The sequence below is a fragment of the Macrotis lagotis genome, chromosome 7 (assembly GCF_037893015.1).
Source record: "Macrotis lagotis isolate mMagLag1 chromosome 7, bilby.v1.9.chrom.fasta, whole genome shotgun sequence".
In the NCBI taxonomy this organism is placed as follows: Eukaryota; Metazoa; Chordata; class Mammalia; order Peramelemorphia; family Peramelidae; genus Macrotis; species Macrotis lagotis.
In genome coordinates this window covers 80739989-80759620 of record NC_133664.1, presented here as the reverse complement: position 1 = coordinate 80759620, position 19632 = coordinate 80739989, and positions in this window count along the sequence as shown.

Below are 19632 nucleotides of genomic sequence, written 5' to 3'. Positions count from 1 at the left end.
AATTCTAGCTTTGATATATCCTAAGTTACCATGGTCTGGTAATTGACTATTATTTAGTTCAGAGATATTAGGCTACTTGGTTCATACATTAAAAGAGATTTTGATCTATGATATAAACAATAAATATGACAACTCATGTCAGGGATTGCCTTCTTTTAGTACAGTTTTTTGGGAATAAGTTACTTGAATAACAATGATGAGGTACTAGATAAAATAATGGGATTTCTATATCCACTCATATACAGTAAGTATATAATAATTTTTTGAATGAATCCAGTTATTTAATCCAACAAACATATATTAAGTCTCTACTATGTGTAAGGGGAGAGTCTCCATGGTGTACTGGATAAAAGTTCAGCTTCAGAGTTAGCAAGACCTAAGTTTGAAAACTGTCTCTGAGATGTAGCTGCTTTGTTACCAGTGCCAAGTCACTTCACCTGTGAATGTCGGATACAGTTCTTCACAATAATAAAATACGGAGTCATCATTGTGCTTTACTTGAGTGAGCAATGGAAGTTTTCTACATGCATGAAATCAAAGGTGCAGGTATCCTTCTATACACTACAATATTTAAATGGGGGTTGAGCTGGAACCATAATATATAGCAAGATACAAAGAAAAAACCCAAAATACTCTTTGATCCCAAGGAGTTGCATTCTGCTGAATGATTTCAAATGAAGCCTAAATCTTAAATCAGCTGGCTAGATTACTAGGTCTGGATTCAAGAACCCTGTGTTCAGATCCAATCCCAAACTCTTACAAGGGGTTTGACCTTGGCTGCTCACTTAATCCTATTTGGCTATTTCCTTATTTTGTAAAATGAGTTGTATTAGGAAAAGGTAAACCATTCTAGTATCTTTGCCAAGAAAACTCCTTATGAGGTTACAAAGAACTGAATATTATCACTGTGTACCAAACATTCTAAGTGCTTTACTTTATAGAACCTCATTTGATCCACACATCAACCTTGTGAGCTAGGTGCTCATATTCTCCCCATTGTGCAGAGGAAGAAATGGGAGCAAACGTTATTTAAGTGACTTATCCAAATAGTAAATATCTGAGATCATAGGGTACACATGATTTTCCTGATTCCAATGCCTTGGACTCAATCTATTTGTTATTTGTTGAACCTAAACCCCAAAATACCAATCTATTATTTTTCTCTCTCCTTCTTCCTTGCCCCATAATTTTTCCTACTTCTAAATTTTAGGGAGATATTTTTTGGATATAGTGTAAATTTCTGGACTAGATTCAGTGGATATCATTTCAAATAGAATCATGTGAAATTATATTGTTCAAGTTGATGATTTTCACTTGTTTTGATTGCTTTACTATTAAAAAAATCAAACAAACACTTCTCCTGGAGAAGGAAATGACAAATTACTCTAGTACTTTTGCAAGAAAATGCAAAATAAGATCATAAAGAGTCAAATGCAACTGAAATGCTTGAACAAAAGTAAAACTTTTCCATAGCATAGGGATTAGGTAGAGAAATTTAGTAACTGGCAATACCTTTCTGAAACTGATTTAAACCAATAAGAAAAAGAAATGAAAATAAAGTTGTAGAAGACTGTTTGGGAGATAGTGATCACAAAAATGTTGCATTTCATTTTATAGAAAAGAATGAAGGAAAGTAATAAGATAAAAAGATATAGCTCTAGCTATGTATACATTGAAGTAGTAAAATATTCAGTAAAGTTGAAAACTAAAACTATCAAACTTTTTTTCAGTTATTTGCTTTTTCTATATCATGACAAAATATAGGTTGTTTTGTCTAGGCATACTGAAATAAATGTTTTCTTAAAAGTGCCTTAGTTTTTAGAAGAAATAATTATATAAATATTAATTCACTATGGATTAGAGAAATCCGTCTTATATCCTATTGACTAACATGATAGAAAAGAAAAATGACAACTGGTGGAGGAGATGTGAAAAATTGGGGACAATTATTCACTACTGTTGGAATTGTGAATTGATCAAATCATTCTGAAGAATAGTTTGGAACTATTCACCAAAGGCTATCAAGCTGCATATTCTTTGACCCAGCACATGTACAAAAGCACATTACTGAGTCTATATCTCACAGGATCAAAGAAAAAGGAAAATTATTTATTTATGAGCAAAACTATTTATAGCAGCTTTTTGTTATGGCATGGTTGGAAATTGAAGGGATGTATATCAATTGAGGAACTGCAGAGTAAACTGTGGTGTATGATTAAGATGGAATACTATGGTACTGTAAGAAGTAATGAAAAGATTTCAGAAATCCTGGGAAAACTTAGATGAACTGATGCAAAATAAAGCAGGCAGAACTAGGATAGTATACACAGTAATAGCATTATTCTAAGATTGATTGACTGTGAATGGTTAAGATACTTTAGTCATTACATTGATCCAAAAAAATTCCAAAGGATTCATTATGAAAAATGCTAGCCACATACAGAGAAAGAACTGATGCTGTCTAAATGTAGATAGAAGCATAACTTTTTAAAAAAATTTTCTTTATTTCTCTTGCTTCTCTTATTTCAAAATAGCTAATACCATGGACAATATGAAATTAAATTTTGTATAATTTCTTATGCATAATTGATTTCAGATTTTGGGCTTTCTCATTGGGTGCTGGAAGAGTGAGAGGAAAGAAGATAATTTGGAATTTAAAATTTTTAAATGTTCAAAATAATAAATGTATGTAAAAATTTTAAGGGTGCTTGAGAATAGGCAAAAATAAATAAAATGAAAAAAAAGGTCTTAAATTTGCTGTAAATACATTTTAATAAACCAGCATCAGTACAACATATTCTTTATTTCCTTAGGTAGATTAAGACATCGCTTTTCTGAAGTCATTCTGAGACTGGAAAATTAAAGAAATGCAGTAATTTGGAAGCTTGAATCAAAGTAGTTGACTGAAAACAACTCTGCCACTTAATAGTTATATAATTTAAAAGTTTTCACTTAAGCACTTTGAGCCTCAATTTTCTCATCTGTAAAAGGAGGTGGCTGCATTATATTAACCCTAAAATGGTTTCTAACTTTAAATTTTATCTATCTATCATCTATAGAAAATAAAAATTATATGTAGTTATAATTATATATAAGTATAATGAATATTATATATAATGAAAATATATACAGCTAATAAGTGTTAGAGTAAATTTTTTTTAAATATCAAGAAAAAAGTAAGATCTTATTCAATCTAATGAAAGAAAAATATGTCTTTCTATTGACAGTTTGGCAAATTCAGCAGAGTATATAACAAAAAAGGTGACCTGCTACTGATGAGAATTGAATTCTACTTCATTCAAAATGAATTTTGTTTAAGTCCAACTATTTTCCCCATTTCTTTATACAATATATCCAATTGCCTTGATCACTTATCTTTGACTATCTTCCTTTGCTCTTTTTCCAAATCTTATCCCATCCTTCAAGATACATTCCAGTCCAAGTTCCCTATGCAATGCCTGATAATTCTCTTTCATTTTCTGATCTTGAGACCTTATTTCCTAGCCCACCAAGCAATGCATATGATCATATTCTGTTTTTGATTTCCCAAATTCTTTCTTGTGTTTAAGTATTGCCTCTCCAGTGAATTTTCTCACCTGTAAATTGGGTTAACAACCTACATATAAGCATTTTTGTGAGGATCAAATAAAATAATTATAAACTACTTAGTATAATTCCTGGGGTGAAAATGCTATAAAAGTTTCATTCTGATTTTTATTATTGTTATTCTCTTTTTTATATTCTACTGCTTTATTGTCTCACTTATAGTCTCTGTTTCCTGCACATACTGCACGACCATTTTATATGATTATAATAGGACCAAAAAATACACAGGAGCATTGAAATGGGGGAAACATCCTAGAGGAATAGGAAGAAACTCTAAAAAAAAGGTTGCCTTTTAATTTTTGAGGTAAGATCAAAGTTTCACTCCACCCCTTTTTTAAAGAAATCAAACTCACAGGCTTAACCAACACAGGTATTCAGTATAATAAAATAGGGCACAATCATTCAAGTTAGGATCTTTTAAAATAGGCTTGGGCTTAAGAGATTTGGGGCCTATTGTGCTCTGACTTTCTGTTTTACAACAGATGCTCATTCTTTTGTATGAGAGGCAATTATTCTTCAAAATGTCACTTCTAGTGTTTAGACTTTGACTCCATCTTTTTATTCTTTTTCTTCACTTAAACATTTTGATTCCAACTTATTGGAAAACTAAAAATGGAGGGAAGGCTAAAGATGTCACCAATCAAAATTCTAGAATTTATTCATTATAAAAATCTTCATTTAATTTGCACCTCCTTTTTCTGTCTCCTCTCCCTTCTATGCACTACATTTTCTATTTCTGTTGGTCACATTGCCATACTGTGCACAACTTGGACTCAATGATTGATTCTATCTTATCATTTTTAAGGGCTCATATGCTTCCTACTGTCTTATATCATTCAATCAGTATATATTTGAAATTTTAAATACCAACATAATCTTGAGCTTCTTTCCACCTCATAATGTGTCCACTATTCTGCAATAGTTTCTCAAGAATGAGGGGATCTTTTTAAGCCATTAAGAATTGTATAGACCACAATAATGTCTCATGTTATTTCTGAAGTTAGAAGGCTTCAGTATTATCTTTGTCCACCATTTTTATGCTGTTAGTAATTCTGATTTTTTATATATTTTATTTTTCAAAATACATGTTATGAAAGTTTTTCAACATTCATCCATATTGCTATGTATATATTTTAGTTACAAAATTTCCTTCCATCCTCCATTCCCAACCCCGTCCCCTCAGTGGCAAACAAGTTAATATTGTACATATACATTTGTGTTAAACATGCTTACAAACTAGCCATTTTTGATATGAGGAATCAGGATTAAGGGGAAAAAGTGCATGAGGTATTTTTTTAAAAAGTGAATGTAGGGGGTAGCTAGGTGGCACAGTGGAGAGAGCACTGGCCCTGGGGTCAGGAGGACCTGAATTCAAATCTAACCTCAGACACTTAAGAATTATCTAGCTGTGTGCCTTTGGGCAAGCCACTTAACCCTATTGTTTTGTAAAAAAGCTAAAAAGAAAAAATGAATGTAGTATTCATCAGATTCTAAAGGATTTTGTTTTGTTTTGTTTTTCTTCCTTTGGCTGGGGATAACATAGTAATACTAATACTGTTGTCCTAGTTCTCTAAATTGCTGAGAGGAGCTGCTTCCATCAGGGTTGATCATCTCACAATGTTGTTAATGTGTACATTGTTTTCTTTGCTCAGCATCAGGTCCTGTAATCCACTCCATGCATCTCTAGAGTCTGACCGTTTTTGTGTTTTTTTTTATAGAACAACAGTATTCCATAAAATTCATGCACTATAACTTGTTTAACCATTCCCCAATTTATGGGCACACCCTCAATTTCTAGTTCTTTGTCACTACAAAAAAGTTGCTATGAATATTTTGGAACATGTGGGATTTTTCCATTTTTTATGATTTATTCTGGATATAAGCTTAGAATTGGAATTGCTGGGTCAAAGGGTATGACAGTTTTATTGCTCTTTGGGCATAGGTCCATATTGCTTTCTAGAAATGTTGGATCAGTCCATAACATCCACCAGCATCAATGTCCCAATCCTCCCACAACCTCTCCAACATCAATCATTTTCCCTTTTTCTCATCTTAGCCAATTTGATAGGTGTGAGGTGATACCTCAGAGTTGTTTTAATTTACTTTTCTCTGATCAATACTGATTTGGAGCATTTTTTATTCGATTATATTTAACTTTAATTTCTTCATTTGAAAGCTGTCTCTTCATATCATTTGACTGTTCTTCAATTGGGGAATGACTTGTAACCTAATAGATTTGATGCAGATCTCTATATATTTTAGAAATGAGACCTTTATCAGAACTCATAGTTGTAAAGATTGTTTCCCAGCTTCCTGATTTTCTTCTAATTTTGGCAGCATTGATTTAATTAATGCAAAACCTTTTTAGTTTAATTTAGTCAAAATCATTCATTTGCAGTTTATAATATACTCTATTTCTGATTTGGTCATAAATTTCCCCCTTTATGTAGATCTGATAGATAGTTCATTTCTTGATCTACTAATTTATCTATTGTGTCACCCTTTATGTCCAAATCCTGTACCCATTTTGAACTTATTTTGGTACAGAGTGTGAAATGTGGATCTATGCCTAGTTTTTTTTTTCATACTATTTTCCAGTTTTCCCAACAATTTTTGTCAAATAATGAGTTCTTATCCCAGAAGCTGATGGTTGTGGGTTTGTCAAATTGTGGATCTCTGTAGTGATTTATTGAAGTTTCTTTTGAATCTATCCTAATCCACTGATCCATTAGTCTATTTCTTATCCAGTACCAGGAAGTTTTGATGTCTGCCACTTTATAGTATAATTTTTGGATCTGGTAGAACTAGGCCACCTTCCTTTACATTTCTTCTTCATCAGTTCCCTTGCTATTCTTGACCTTTTGTTGTTCGAAATGAATTTTGTAACTATTTTTTTCTAGCTTAATAAAATAATTATTTGGTAGTTTGATTGATATGACCCTGAATAAGTAATTTAATTTGGGTAGAATTATCATTATTATTATTTTTGCTCAATGTAACATGAGCATTTGACATTTTTCCAATTATTTAGATCCAATTATTTAGACTTTATTTGTGTGATGAGTGCTTAATAATAGTGTTTATACGGTTTCTGAATTTGTCTTTGGAGGAAGGTTCCCAAGTATTTAATGTTTTCTACAGTTACTTTAAATGAAATTTCTCTTTCTATCTCTTTTTTGGGGGGCTTTTTTGTTAATATATAGAAATGCGGATGATTTATGTGGGTTTATTTTATATCCTTCTACTTTGCTGAATTTAGTAATACTGAAATTAAGAGGTTAAGATGAGACCATTTCCTTCTAGTGCTAAGATTTATTTAAATAAAGTTATATAATTATTGTACAGATATTAACTACAGGTAAAACTTTGTGGTTCTCTTTGAACAATTAGATAATGAATAGATTTCTTGGGCTCTCATTCCTTCACATGCATGTGACCAAAAGCACAGGAGAACCACTTACAGTAGGTATAGTGTTGTCCATATTGAGAGTTATCAGGAATTTCTACTTGGGAATTTTACATAGGACTATATTTTTTAATAATTAAAGCAAACCCAAGTTTCTAGATTAAACTGTTGATGTTAGTGAGATTAGCTTCATATTTTCTGGTTTAGTCTTTTCTAGAGAGGTTTGGAGTATGTTTATATATGCATATGTGTCCACTTATAAACGTACTCACATTTGTAGGGACATTTATGTATATATATATATGTCCACCCAAATAAAAAAACACATATTCACATTAATATTTTTTCTCACCTGCAACTATACTGTCAAGATGAATAAGAATATATAATGAACTCACATGAAACCAAATCATAGAGAGTAGGAATTATTTCTTCAATGATGTTAGTTTAAGATATATATTAAGACTACATATTAAAAATGTTAGGTCCTTATTCATCAGCATAACTTTTCCCACATTAAAAACAAAAAAAACAATTTGAATTGAATCCCTAGAAATAATTAGTCAGCAATGTAATCTTTATTTGCTAATAATTATTATTAATAGAAGTTAATGTTTATATCTTTCTTATTATGCTATTTCTATAAAATCATTAGTGAAAATATGCAGTAAAATATTCTTATGTATTTTCACTGTGATATCCTTTGTATCAGCTATAATATCAGTGTTTTAGACATGTCATATCAATAAGAGAAAAGTGATCTTAAAGATACAGGTGTTCATAATATGAAGAAATTTAGTATTATTTAAAATACTAACAATTCCTCAAGTATAATTTTTCCTGAAGGAGAAACAAAGAGATGGGTGAACTTGGAATCAGAAAGACTTTGAAGTCCTCACTTTGGCTAAATGATCATGAATAAGCCACTTAATTTTTCAATGCCCCAGATAATTTTATAAGACCCTAAATTACAGGTGAGTTGTTGGAAGGTGTTTCATTATCAGTTCTATATCCTTATGAAATTAGTAGTAATGAGTCAGGAAAAAAAAAGAGTTCTTCCTGCTTAAACCTGAACAAGGAATGGTTTTATGTGTGTGTATGCATGTGAAACACAGACATATATTGAATTATTATATAAACTATAGCTATATGTTATAACGAGTAATATCTGACAGGCAGAGTGCTATCAAAAGACCTAAAGATTAGAAGTCAATAGAGTCCTGGTTTAAAATTTCAGTAATAACACTTATATTTGCCTGACCATATGCAGGTTAGTTTATCCTTCTGAGTCTCTAATTTTTTTAGAAAGATTTTATTTATTTTGAGTTTTACAATTTTCCCCCATTCTTGCTTCCCTCCCCCTACCACAGAAGGCAGTCTGTTATTCTTTACATTGTTTCCATGGTATACACTGATTTCAGTTGAATGTGATGGAAGAGAAATCATATCCTTAAGGAACAAACATAAAGTATAAGAGATAGCAAAATTACATAAGATAACAGGTTTTTTTCCTAAATTGAAGGTAATTGTCTTTGGTCTTTGTTCAAACTCCACAGTTCTTTCTCTGGATTCAGATGGTATTCTCCATTGCAGACAGCCCCAAATTGTCCCTGATTGTTGCACTAATGGAATGAGCAAGTGGAACAAAGTTGATCATCACCCCAATGTTGCTATTACTGTGTACAATGTTTTTCTGATTCTGCTCATCTTACTCAGCATCAGCTGATGCAAATCTCTCCAGGCTTCCCTGAATTCCCATCTCTCCTGGTTTCTAATAGAACAACAGTGTTCCATGATATAGATATGCCACAGTTTGTTAAGCCATTCCCCAATTGAAGGACATTCACTTAATTTCCAATTCTTTGCCACCACAAACAGGGCTGCTATGACTATTTTTGAACAAGTGATGTTTTTTATCATTTTTCTTAATCTCTTCAGGGTATAGACGCAGTAGTGGTATTGCTGGATCAAAGGGTATACATATTTTTGTTGCCCTTTGGGCATAATTCCAAATTGCTCTCCAGAAAGGCTGGATGAGTTCACAGCTCCACCAACAATGTATTAGTGGCCCAGATTTCCCACATCCTTTCCAACATTGACCATTGCCCTTTCTGGTCATATTGGCCAGTTTGAGAGGTGTGAGGTGGTATCATAGAGATGCTTTAATTTGAATTTTTTAATAATTAATGATTTAGAGCATTTTTTTCATATGACTATGGATTGCTTTGATTTCCTCAGCTGTAAATTGCTTTTGCATACCCTTTGACCATTTGTCAATTGTGGAATGGCTTGTGTTTTTGAAAATTTGACACAGTTCTCTATATATTTTAGAAATGAGCCCATTGTCAGAATTAACAGTTGTAAAAATTGTTTCCCAATTTACTACATTTCATTTGATCTTTGTTACAGTGCTTTTGTCTGTGCAAAAGCCTTTTGATTTAATGTAATCAAAATTATCTAGTTTGTTTTTAATGATGTTCTCCATCACTTCCTTGGTTATAAACTACTTCCCCTTCCATAGATCTGACAGTTAAACATGAATCTCTATTTTTTAATCCTAAAACAAGTCCAAGATATTTCCCTCTCCTCTTGTAAGGTGCAAATAAAATGGATTGTTTAAAATGAAATTGTTGTTAATCATAAAGTGCTGCTTAATGTCAGAAATTCATTGGTGTTTTTCTTCTATTTTTTCTTTATTGTTAATTAAAGATATAGCTTTGGAATAATAATAGATTTATCCAAGCACACATACAGTTAGAATTCTGAGATTTATTGTCATCAGAACCACATAGTCTCTGAACAGGACCATTTGGAGAGCTTCCTTATTAAACTGGGTCAAGGACTTCACTGGATGCCATAAATGAGCAATGAGCATATTATTGCATTATTCTTTTACATACTTGTAGATCACAATTTCTTTGCAAAAAAAGATTTTTTTCAGATTTTGGCAAGGCAAATGGGGTTAAGTGGCTTGCCCAAGGCCACACAGCTAGGTAATTATTAAATGTCTGAGACTGGATTTGAACCCAGATACTCCTGACTCCAGGGCCGGTACTTTATCCACTATGCCACCTAGCCGCCCCTGAAAAGAGAATTTTAAAGTTGCATTTTGTTCCACTGATTCAATCCTTTTTTTTCTTAACTATATATATATATATATGTAGTAGTTTTCTCTAAGTTTCATCTAAAATCTCATCTTCCACAAAACTTTTTCTTGCCCCACCTTACCTCAATACTATCTCTCTAGAATTACCTCAAGTTTATCATATACATTATATATATACATATATTTATGCATAAATATATGTATGTATATATATATATATATATTTATGTTTGTGCTTATAGACATGCATATAATTTGTACATTGTTATTTACTTGTAATCTCCTCTATTAATTCTCAGTTTTTTTCAGGCATGAACTATTTTTGGGGGGGCTTTTCTTTAAATTTGCTACACTTTGGACATTGCCTGACACATGAGTAACATTTAATAAATGATTATTAAATTGATATTCTGCTTTCCATGTCTCTGTTAGATATATGACTGCAAGGATAATACCTTCTATATAATAAATATCTGCCTCTGTGTTTCATATTTTTTTCACAGATTTTTTATGTGCCTTTAAACCATTAAAAAACTTAGTGGTTGCTAATATCTGCTTATTGGCCATTGTCATTTTTGTAAGATGAACTTCTTAAGATCGTGACCATTATTTAAAATTAAGTTATCTCGTAAATTGCTCATTGCCATTTCAACTCATTTCAAGAAAAATATTCATACTAGGAAGATTTGAAACTTTTGTGTAGTTTATAGTTTTTGTCTCCCCAACATATTTTTCACTGTCCTTTTTTATAAACATATCTTTACATCATCACTGTATATTAATATATATATATATGTATATGTTGATTTTATTCAGAGAGGCTTATCTACTTCTATGTTGACTGTCTCTGTCTTTTCATTCCAATCTTTTGCATATCAGAAGTGATTAAATTCACAATGATCTTTGTTTTCTGAGATTGCTTCTTCTGAGTAATATAAGGTGAATATTGTACATTAAAATAGCATTTATGCTATTCCATAAGATTCCTTCAATTGTCCTCTTGTTGTCTACTACACAAGAATTTTATATTTGATTATGGAGGCAGTGGGGAACTACTAGTCTTTCTCTGATGGAGAAATCGTATCAAAAAATCTATACACTAGCAGTTGCTATACTGGAAGAAGAATAGACATAAGACTGGCAAACTTCCAACAAGGTTCCTGTAATAGGCCTGGAATGGTTTAATCACAAATTCCTAAAGACATTGGGTTATTGGAGGAAGTAGAAGAATGCAAAACTGGTGATTTTCCTTTATTTTATTGGTCGGTTAAGATTCCAAAAATTACTTTTTCCTGAGAATGAAATAAGAAAAAATATGCAAATTTGATATGAGATACCTGCAAGAGAAAATAAAAGGAAAGAATAATAGTGATTCATTATTATTTTAGAGATTAACATTATCCAGTGACATGTGCAGACAATCTACTCTTGCAATAACACCAGAAGAATAAATCATTCTCCAAGCTATTATACAGAAAGAGCAGCCAGTTTGAAATGATTCTTAAGGATACCAATAAAAGAATTAGAATCCAATGTAAACTAAAAATACAACCATTGCAATTGAAGAATTGATATATTAGTGGATTTATATGACAGCAGTTGAGAGAAACAGGTTGCTAAAATACTCAGAAAACACTATTTTTTTCCATTGTTTTTCATGATGATGCTTGTTTTTCATTCTCATAGAAGACCCTGGCATTAGAGAGGTGATCCCCATTAGGGCTGTAACAAGCACATTAATTGAATTTGAGTGAAGGGGGTGCTGTACTAAGTCACCAACCTTACTTTCTCCTGCAGAGCCATCTGGTTTCAGTGGCCAGATATGAATTAGGGTGACTGGAAATGGTCCTGGGATGTGAGACAATCAAGGTTAAGGATCGATGATCTGAGACCAGATTCCAAGATCAGTGCTCTATCCACTGTGCCTCCTAGAATGTATCTGAAGATCTGGTAATCATTTTTGTATAATTTATCCAAGACAGATTATATTATTCTAAACTTCTAAATTTCTTAGAGCAATTTTATAGAATGCAAGAGGAGGGCCTAAACAATTTAAATATGAATTCAGACCAATGTCCACCACTATTTCAGTAAATTTAAACCCATCTGACTAAATACAATAATTCATAAAAATATATACATGTCCTCCTGAGATATCTATATTCTGTGATGTGGAGGTGATCCCAACAGTCCTATTAGCTGTGAAGTAACAACACAAAATCTGGTTATGTTATTTTAGCTAAAATAATCAATTTAGGCTAAGAGGGTTTTTAGGTTACTTATTATCCAAAAGGAAATCTTGCTAAGAATGGAGTGATTCATTACCGTACAACTAGGAGAAAAATTATTTTGGCCATAACAACTCATGAAAAGGACAAAGGAAAAAAATAAATAAAGCTAGTCATCTGTCGTGGCAGATTACTGAACAAAAGCAGAAGTACATGCTAGAATGACACATTTTGTTTAACTGTTGTTACTTTTAATGCATACATTTTCAAGATGTTGTTGCATTAAAGTGACTAAAGTGTAAAAACATTAAAATTCCTACTGTTCATAAAATCAGGAAATCTCATTAAATTGAAGAATAGGACAACTTCTCCTCAGAAAGATGACTAAAATGTTGATATAGTCTATCCAAAAGCAAGTGGAAAATTTATAAGACAGTTGCTCACTTTGCTTTGTCATATCCATGATGTGTCTAAGTAACAACTTCAAGAAAAAAAATGCAAGCAATTCAAAACAAAGCAAAAAGTCACTATGTGTGCAGTGCTTTGCTAAGTAATGGGATACATATAGTGGGATAATTTAGTCCATGATCTTAAGGCATTCACAAAGGAAGACAGTTTATATAAAGGATGTCTTAGTTGAAAATTAGATGTATTTATATTCTAAGAGGGTAAAAGTTAAAAAAATAACAAAGTTGATAAAACACTATGAACTAAATCAACAAATATATGTGTACACATTGACTTCAATGTGAAATGAACACGAGTAGGATTGTAAAACTTATTGGAAAAATAGTTTGAATTAAAAAGTGAAAAAGGTCAAATTCTTTCCATCTACTCTGTATATGTCACAAATTATGAAAATTTATTTCAGAAATGTGTCAAGAAGTAGGAACTTTAAGTGGGGAATACCAAACTTGATTTAAAAATTAATTTTATCTTATATGACAGTAAAGGTTTGGTTGGATATGTTTCATAATCAATTGTCCTGGAAGTGGTTGTTGGTTAGTACAAAGAGCAAAATAAACATTAAATAAGAAAAAGAAAAAAAAAGGTTAAGTAGATACTTGATAATTTCAGGTACAACAATTTGAACTGTTTAAATATGAATTTTAAAAAGCCTGAAATAAACAAAGCTATGATCATTTTCACTTGCCACCATATGTTAGCAAAATTTAATAGATAATAAATATTTACTATGATGAAGTCAAAGGGAACTACCTAAGCCATGAAGTATTTAATTTCTTTACCAAACAAAGCCATGACATGGGGACAATATTTTGGAGTGCAAAACTTTTGAGAAAAAAATTAATAAGAGTTTCCATAGAGAGCGAGTGTTAGTTGATTATATTGGAATGGACAAAGGAAAAAAAAAACCTGAAGTGATGAAAACAAAAGATGCATTAGGACAAGGGGGAAGGAAGATGCATAAAGGGGAAAATTTTCTCACATTAAAGAGTTCAAGGAAAAATCTTTTACAGTGGAAGGAAAATGGGGATTCATGGTGGTGAGAAATATTTTTAATTACACTTCTCATTGAAATTAGTTAAAAGAAGAAATATAAAACATAAATACACACACTCAATTGTATATAGAAATCTGCCTTACCAAGTAGGGAAATAAGAGTTGAAAGGAATTAGATGAAGGAGGATAGGGTGCTGATCAGAAAGAAGGTAATTTAAGGGAGGCAGTAGTTTGAAGGAAAATAGACTTTTTAGGAAAGAAAGGATAAAAATCGAGAAAGGAAAAATTAACAAAAGCAAAAGGCATAGAGAAAAATGCACAGTAATCATAAATGTGAATGATAAGAGTTTAAGTTCACATAAAACAGATAGAAAAATAGATTAGAAACAAGAATCCACTAATATGTTATTCACAATAGATGCATTTGAAGAGGAAATCATAAGTATAATTAAAATAAAAGATTGCTACAGCTGAACTAAAAAGTCAGGGGTAGTAAACATGATCTCAAACAAAACAAAAACAAAAATATACTTAATAAAATAAATAAGGAGGGAAATTATATTTTACTAAAAGATACCTTAGATAATGAAGTAAAAAGAAATAGGATAGCAAATTTTTATAATAACGGTCTCATTTCTCAAATATATATGTATATATATATATTAATATATATATATATATATATAGGATACTGAATCAAATTTGTAAAATTAAAGTAATTTCCCACTAGATAAAAAGTAAAGAGATATAAGTAAGCAGTATTCTTAAGAATAAATCATTTATCTATAGCTATATGAAAAAAATTCTATATATTCTTAATGATTAGAGACAGGCCAATTACAACAACTGGCACCGCCTCACAACAGTTTGTGATGACAAATGTTGAATGAAATGTGGAGCAACAAACATTTTAATAAATTGGTAGTGGAGTATTAAACTTATCCACCATTTTGGAAATGCTTTGATAGCTAAAAAAAACTTAAAAAGTGCCTACTCTTTATCCATTACTGGGTTCATACCCCAAAGCAATAAAAAGAAAAAAGAATCTGTAAATACAATAACATTTATTACATTTCTTTTTATTGATTGCAAAGAATTGGATTTTAAGGGATGCTATTAGTTGGGGAGTAGATAACAATTGTGGTATGTGATTTTGATGGAGTGCTACTGTACTATGAGAACTAGCAAAGGAGTTATTTTCAGAAAAAAAAAAACCCAAACATACAGCAAGACTTAAAAGACCTGACTCAAAATGAAGTAGGAACCAGGAAATCATTGCCAAAAGTACCAGCAATGCTGTATTGATGCTCTACTGTGAAATACTTGGCTACTCTAATTTAAAAAATAAACAAAGGCAATTCCAGAGAGTTTATTTTGAAAAAAATACTGTCCACATTCAGAGAGCAGATTGATGAGATCAGCTGAAACTGAAGTAAAGCTATCTTACTTTTCATATTTTTTTACTTTTTTTTACAATATAGCTAATATGGAAATAACTTTCACGTGATTTCACATGTATAATTGATTTTGTATTGCTTACTTTGTCAGTGATAAATGGGATATGACATATTTTGGAACTTAAAATGTAAAAAAAGAAAGCATTAAAATTAATAAATCATTTTTAAAAGATAAAATTCATGGCCTTTCTTCTGTATTCCTAAAACATTTTATAGGAAGATGTATATATACCTTATTAAAAATGAAAATAAAATTGAAAGAAATTGCATTCACAATGTTTGAGTAATGGCTGCACAAATTATACTACATGAATGAAATCTTAATGTATTGTAAGAAATGATGAATATGAAAAATTCAAACAAGTAAAGGAAATGTGAAGTAAGGCTAGGTGAAGCAGAGCCAAAAAAATGTAGACAATTACTTCAAGTATGCAAATGAAATTTAAACAGAAACTAAATTAAGATTAAATATCAATAAAAATGTGAAAAGTTACATTACAATTAAAGCACACCATCTTTCTTAAAACAAATACAGTACATCAGTAAACTATGAGCTTATTAACATTATTAGTCATGAACATTCTTATGATGTTTATTTTAACTGTTGGTGGAGTACCCCTCCACCAACAGTTACATGGAAATTTCTTTCAATTTACATGGAATTTCTTTCAATTTCTGTACTCTTCAGGAAAAAAAATGTCAATAAAATTAAAATAAATGTAACAAACATCCACAAAACATTTTTTAATGATTTACAATAAAAAATATTTTAGTTACATAACTATGTATATAAAGAATATATGGTCTTATATATATATATAGCAATACTTGTCTTGGTAGTACAAAAGTTAGCTTTGTAGGCTCTTCTCAGATATAAATACATCTTTCACCAGATAACAAACATCAGGACTCACAAAATTGGATTCAATATTACAACAAGTCTCTTAATAATCTTTTGAACTTGTTGATTACATTAGGATAAATTAGGATAATTTGGCACAGTTTTCCCTATCTCAGTATTTCCCCTAAGACATAACAGTTTGCTTTTATCAATGAGTTATTAGTTCCCATGCAGTCATTAAATGGGAACAATGAAGATGCAACATGAAGTAGAAGATGAATGCTGGACTTTGATTAATAAGAAGGATTCAGATCCTATCTCCGATATTTAATTGTGATATTTGCTATGACTTTCAGTACTTCATATATAAAATGAGATGTATGGACAAGGAATTTTGTAAGTCTAAATTTGTGAGTTTATGAGAATAGGAAAAACCTGAAAGAAAAGACAAGGAAATTATACTAAATTATAAACAGTTTAAACCACAACTTTTCTTCACTCTTTTATTGGCTTCAGTGGTTCTGGTTGTGGTTCTGGTTCTAGTAATGGCACTTGTAATCAAGGTTTTCTATAACATGGGTGTCTAGGCAGCTTCCTAATCTGGAAATCACAAATTTACATTCCTTACTCTTTTTTAATGTCCATCTGTGCAACATCATTTTCTAAGCACCCATTAAAATGTTCATTCAATCTATAGGTGAAAAAATGGACAGAATTATGCTTGTAATAATTATTTAATCATTACTCAAAACTCATTTTACCTTTGATGAAATACTGCATTTTAATTTCCTCATTTTTGTCACTTCAGTAAACAAACATACAACATAAAGAGAAAAACATACCAAACAACCAGGCAGTGGCAAGCTGTCATTTGTTTCTGCTTTGTTCCCCCCCGAGATATTTTTGAGTGCTCTGGTGTTCCTTAAACTGAATAAATAGGAAACTGGGGCACAATGAACCATTAGGAAAATGGATTTCATTTTGGAATCCAGGGAAATAGAAGAAAAAAAGAGTTTGGATAGACAGAATGAATTTTGGTGCTGCATATGTTCCAACATTGGCTGCTGTGGTCACATGGTTGGGTTTACTCCATAAGGATACTTTTGCTTACTGCGATTAAAATAACATAATCTAGCTTTGTATATCTCTTTTATTGTTCTTATTTAGTAACAAATGCACAAAATATTAAACTGTCTTTCAGTATATCTTTTTGTACACTTAAAGTGGTCATTGGAGCAGAGAACTGGTTGTTAATTTTTTTGAATTCCACAACTGATTGTCTTCCTTCTTTTTCAGAGACCTATACTCAAGACTTAATTTGCCCCCCTATGATCTGAAGGTCCACTAAGCCTATAATCTATACTAAGTCATCTTTCTTATGACCATTACCTTCCCCAAGAAACTATTTACTTACCTAATATTTATAGGTCTCTAAGAATCTCTTAAGGTTGAGCCAAGATGATAAAATGGAGCAGACACTCAGCTGAACTGCCCCAACCTTTTCCTTTACACAACTTTAAAATAATCCCCTTCAAATGGCATTCTATATTGGCAAAGTCAAGAAAAATATCATTCTTTTTGCTAAGACAATTTAGGAGGTTGGAAAGAGTGAACTGCAATGCAGGGATGAAGGCTGGCTACCTACATTGCAACAAAACCTCAGGGAGCCTTTGAGATGGTAATAGGAACAGAAGTAGCTTTGAGAGCTCTCAAGATAAAGTTGGTAAGGGAATCTGGCAGCTAGTCAGAATGAGATTACAGTTGACTCTTGTGCTAACCCTGGAAGCAAGATAAGATGTGTTTGGAAACTTCATTGCCTACCTACTGTGTCACAGATCCAGGGTAGAAAGGAGGACTTTGAGTCATGAGGGAGCAGGAATATTGAGCTTTAAATAACAAGACTACTTTCAATAATAAGATCAGGAACACTGAGAAGCAATGTAGTTGTGATTCCAAGGAAGCAAGGGCCCTTTTTGAATAAAGATAAGAGTGCAGCTATTGTTGGAGTTGTGAACTGATCCAACCATTCATGAGAGCAGTTTGGAATGATGTCCAAAGGTCTATAAAACTGTGCATACTCTTTGATTGAGTAATACCACTACTAGAATTGTATCTTAAAGATAGCATAAAAAGGGAAAAATATCAACATTTACAAAAATATTCACAGCAGCTCTTTTTTGTGGTGGCAAAGAATTAGAAGTTGAAGGGATGCCCATGAACTGGGAAATGACTGAACAAGTTGTGGCATGATGTAATGGAAAACTTTTGATCAATAAGAAATGAGGAGCGGGTAGATTTCAGAAAAACCTGCAGAGTTGATACTGGGAGAAATGAGTAGAATTAGGAAATCATTGTACACAATATTAACAGCATTGTTTAATAATCAACTCTCAAAAATTTAACTCTTCTCTGCAATACAGTGATTAAAGACAATACTAAAAGAAAAATATCATCCACATCCAGAGAAATAACTATGAAGTCTGAATCAAAGCATACTATTTTCACTTTTTAAAATTGTTTTTTGTTTCATCATTTTGTGGTTTTTCCTTTTGGTTCTTAGTCTTTCACAGCATGACAACTATGGAAATATGTGTAACAAGATTGCTCCTGTATAGTCAATATCAGATTATAATTCTGTTTGGGACAGATGAGTATGGAGAGTAAGAGAGAGAAATTTAAAGTAAAATGAATATTGAAATTCATCTTTACATATTTTTGTTAAATAAATTAAATAAAAAAGAATAAAAATTTGGACAAGGAAAGCAGTGACCACACTTCTCTCTGGATTATGTCACCTTGGAAATACAAAAATGTTACAAACCCCTCCGAACTACCACAACACTAATAGTGCCAAAAAACTTGAAGCTTGGGTCCCTTTCACTTCCAACTTTCCATACTAGGAACAGAGCCTAACTTTATTATAAACTCAAAATCAAGAAAATGTTTGGAAAAAGTAGCAAACAATAAAAAAATGACATGGCTATAAAAAGCTACTTTATAGTGAGAGGGAAGATCAAGACATAAACTCAAAAGAATTCAATCATGTCAAAACATCTACTAAATCTCAAAAAACCCAAATTAAAACAATGTGAATTTACAGAAGTTAAAAAGAATTTTTGAGACTGTTAAAAAACATTTCCACAATCAAATAAGAGGGGAAGAGGAAAAATTATATAGAGAAATTGGACCAAAGAATGAAAGTTTTTATTTTTTTGCAAGGCAATGGGGTTAAGTGACTTGACCAAGGCCATACAGCTAGGTAATTATTAAGTGTCTTAGGTTAGATTTGAAACTCTGACTCCAGGGTCGATGCTCTATCCACTGCACCACCTAGTCGCTTGAGGAAAATTATTTTTTTAAAAAAATTAGCATCTTGATAAAAAAAAGGCACCAACATACTGAAGAAAATAGCACCTTAAAACTCTGGGACTTCTGGGATGGAGTTAAGATGGCAGCATGAAGCTACCATATTCCTGGAGCTTTTACCAAAGTTAAAAGGAAGCCTTTCCACCAAGAAAAAGAGAAGA